Here is a 4,533-nt window from a genome sequence, read left to right as displayed (position 1 = left end):
AAATGAATATAAGATAATTTGGTACAAAAGAAAAGTAAAAAAGTTAAAGAAAATAATTTGAGAGATAAACTTATAAACTGATGGAAGTTGTTAAGTTACGTCACGATTCAAGATAAGTTGTTATTTAATGGTTTAACTTAAAACTCAAAAGTACTTACAAAATTTGATGTGTTGATTTAATGATGATTTTAATGTTGTTTGCATTTCTTTTTCTTACCATGATTCCTTGTTTTAATATGATCAAATGTAAAGTATGAATTAATCTTTAAGATAATTTTGAACACTTTTGCATTTAAAAAATAAATTTATATTTTTTTTCTGAACATAGTAATTGATTATGTAAGTTTAGTCATAAATTCTACCTAGTTTTGAAAATAATAAAATATGAACACCAAGTATTTGATTAGGTTAAACTTTTTTATCTATTAAGCTAAAGTATAATCGATTAAAATTGATAATCTTTAATGATAATTGATTATGTTGATTCAAAAAATGGTTTATAGGTTACACAAAACCATAATAATAAATAATATTTAAATTTAATCGATTGTATTAGTCAATAACATAAAAAAATCTTCTTAAAAAATTCATTTGCATGCATTTCATATTTATTTGAAAAAAAAGGTTTTGCTATTTTCTGAAATAGATATTCCCAGAATATCATACATTACTTCTTGTTTGGAAAAAAAAAAGTTCTTAAGATTGAATTAGGAAACGTGATCATACTATATGATTTTCTTTGTATAATTTGTCACATTTTAGGTGATATTTTTATTTTATTTTTCTTTAAATTTGATATCTTTGCACCCATGTTTGGTATGTTATATGTAATTGAATGTTTTCATTATATTTGTAAATGTTTTTGAAAGGTATTTCAAGGAGTGATCTGTGTATCTTATTCTAGTTGTATAATTATTTTTTGTAATTGAATAATTCAATATTATAGTGAAAAATTTATCTTAGGTTTTATTGGATTAATGAATGTGAATTCGGGAAGAATCATCCTAGTATAACAATTCTTGTAATCTTAATTTTTATTTTCCAATATTTGAAAAAAAAAATTAATAACATTTTTCAACCGATTTACCTCTATTGTTTTCTTTGTGTTCCAGTGCTTACACCCCTGATCTTAATTTGCACCTATTTTACACTTTAAATCTAAATGAAAATACAATTGAAAGTAATTTCTAATATCTAAAAGATTATCTCACTCTTGTCAATCGTTCATAATGTGTTCTATGTTTCCAAACTCATAGTATACAATTCTAACTCGTTTCATGTGATAAAACCAAGGGCCACACAATTAATCCAATCTCACTTATGAATCCAAACCTTTCCAAGTTGTCAAATGTAAAAATATTTCTTTAGTAAATGTAATTTTGAAATAGCACTTCACTGAAAAATTCACGTTAAAGAAAGAAGATGATATGAAGAAGAAATACCCACATTTGCTTAGTAAGATGAATATATCATCTAAATTTTCAAGGAGAAAATTTGTTAAAATGGAGAACACTTTTGTATCAACTAAAAAATTTCTAAATCCTTATTAGAAAAAGACAATTAGCTTAATTTGCTCAAATAATTAGGTTTCACTCAACAAATTTATTCCAAAAGTTAATGAGTTTCATTGCACCTCATTCACACAACGAAATTATGCAAAAGAGAAAAGAGAAGATAAACATTTGGAATTTCAAAATATTTGCTCAACTAATTGATTTTCTCTTATTTTGTGTTTGGCAGATGGATTTTAACAATTCGAAGAAATTGAAATACATAATATTTGAAATACTTATAACTGAATTTTCTTCACTTCTTAAATAGTTTGTTTGAATAGAGTAATTGAATATCTTAAATTTTAATTTTCGTGTTTGAATAAAGCAATTTAATTTTTATTTTAAGGTAAAATCAACTCTATCATTGAGTTCAAGTTGAATTAGTTTGACTTTCTATCCAACTATTCCCGACTTTCAATTTGGGTCGACTCTCAAAGATTCAACATGGGTCAACTAGAGTCAACCTCCGATACAGGCGAATTGGCTCGACTAAGTCGTCACGATTTTCGGCCTGAGTCGACTTGGTTTGACCTTCGGTTCAATCGACTCGACTCAACCTTTAATCAAGGTCGACTTGACTCTACCTTCGATCCGGGTTGATTTAGCTCGACTTCAACTTGGGTTGATTCGATTGGCCCGACTTTGGTTCGGGCTGACTCAATTCAACCTTTATTCTGGACCACCCAATTTGACCTTTGTGAATAAAATAAAATTGAGTGAAATTTCGAATTTCTTATACTTTTGAGGATATTTAAAATTCTTTTATATTATTCATTTGCAATGTTTTTCAAAATTTCATAAATTTATTTTTTGTAATTACTTTATTCTAATAAATTATTTTAGTTTGGTGTAAAGAATTTTAAATTATTTAGATAAATAAAATTAAAATACCTTAAAAATATATTCACTCGTTATATTCACTTATTGTATGAGAGTCATGTAATCAGGACTATTCTCAATTTGAATTTCGTTCAATAATCGTTATTCGCCCAAATACTTTAAATCGGTATTGTTTTCTTTTTCCTAAAAGAAAGATCACTTCAACAAATTGAAGACGGTTTGAAAATCTACAAATAAGAGACGTAGAATTAATTTGATACATAAAATCTAAGATTATTAAAAATAATTAAATAAAAGTCACCTGACTAATAAAGATGTAGAATTCACACTTCATAAACAATCACCATTTTTTTATGTCTGATCTAAGAAAAGCCAAATAAATTTAAAACTATTAAAATAATATAAAGAAATTGTGTCAACTAAAAGGATATCGGAAATCATAATAACTCCACTAGCTTAATATAATTATTAAAAATAAATTGGTAATATTTCTTTAGTGTCCCTTGCTATTATACATATTATTTTTATATGAAAAAAATTATATTAAAATATATATATATATATATATATATATATATATATATATATATATTGCACATTTGAATATATGAATTTATTTTATATTTTAAATATTTACACACAAACAATGAAACAACAAAATGTAATTTTATTCATTGTTTAATAGCATTGTAGTATTTCTTCATAATTATTGATGTAAATAAATAACATTTTTCAAACCAAATACACATTATAAGGAAATTTTGAGATTTTTCAATATATTTTTTTTAGAAATTGAGTATACGTATGTTAATCACATTGCAAAAACTTATTATTTTATTTATATAAATACTATGGCTCTCAATCACAGAACAAAAAGTCGTTGTAGTATAGTGGTAAGTATTCCCGCCTGTCACGCGGGTGACCCGGGTTCGATCCCCGGCAACGGCGAATTTTTTTAATTTTTTCTTTTTTAATATTTTGAACTTATATATTAAATTTGAGACTCTCAACAATATATTAAGAAAATAGTTGTAGTGTAGTGGTACATATTTTTACCTATCATGTTTGTGACCCGGGTTCGTTTCCAGAAAACGGCGTTTTTCCTTTTATTGTGCCCTATCCTATCAAAACAATGTACACTTGTATAATTTAAACGAAGAAAATTTCCAAACTTGAATAAGTTTAGAAGTATCATAGTTTATTTTATACTTTTTTGGCTTAACATTTTTTTTTTCAGTCCTTTTCATTTTAATTTTAGGCTTAAGGTGTTTTGCTTATACATGAAATTCGACAACATATTAAAATTTGTGGACTAACCTATGTTTAAATATATATAAGAAAATACACTTTAACATACTTAGTAAAATACCCTATTTTTTTTAATACGACTATTTTGAATTTGTTTATGAATATCCTACAACTCTAAATGAAGAAAAGTAATTACACTTTTGTGTTGAAGAAAGGAATAATATAAAAAATAAAGAATGGAGATTCTTATAGTTTGTTGTGTTAGAAAAGGCAAAAGGTAAGGAATGCATATACTCTTTTTTTTAAGTCAAAAGAGTTTGATTTGAGAATCCCATTGAATATATAAAATTTTTATGTTAGTTTTGGTTCCATAGGGTTGACTTGCATAGTATAAAATTGGTTTTGGAATATTTAGAACCATAATTGTAGGTGAAATATAAGTATATGAGGAATAAGATTAAGATATGGTTTGAATAAGATTTGAATAAAGGGTGTATATGTACCTACAAGCACATGTTAATGGAGATTAAGCATAACAAGTTTTCATTTAACCAACAGGACAATTTAGAAGAAATTTTTTTATGGAGAAACATATTCGTTTGTGTTTCTGCTTTATTTTCGAAAAAAATTTAAGAAACAGAGTGGTTATTAAATATTTGTATATCTTATAAATATAGATATAAAATGGACTCTGTTTCTTAAATCTGACTTTTACAGTTATGTATGTGTTAAGACAGTCTAGATATCTTCCATAATATTATTCTTATTTAATGAAAATAAAAATATACTTAAACATTTTCGTTGTCAAGCTTTCTTGAATCCTCGAAAATCCTTTTCGTAGATTTAGAAACAGACAAAGAATTTGATACTAGTGATTTTTGTGATGTAAGGT

The 4,533-nt window shown here is 25.3% G+C and overlaps 1 non-coding gene across 1 annotated transcript; it reads left to right on the top strand.

Annotated features, from left to right (window-relative positions):
* Positions 1 to 3,269: 3,269 nt before the first annotated feature.
* On the top strand, positions 3,270 to 3,341 carry TRNAD-GUC (transfer RNA aspartic acid (anticodon GUC)). Its single transcript has one exon. It is a non-coding gene; the product is annotated as a tRNA-Asp (tRNA).
* Positions 3,342 to 4,533: the final 1,192 nt, after the last annotated feature.

This window comes from Vigna unguiculata, chromosome 7 (assembly GCF_037176805.1).
Source record: "Vigna unguiculata cultivar grain cowpea cultivar isolate G323 ecotype 2 chromosome 7, ASM3717680v1, whole genome shotgun sequence".
NCBI lineage: Eukaryota > Viridiplantae > Streptophyta > Magnoliopsida > Fabales > Fabaceae > Vigna > Vigna unguiculata.
Note: the sequence above shows the minus strand (reverse complement) of the source record. Positions and strands in the feature narration are given on the sequence as shown.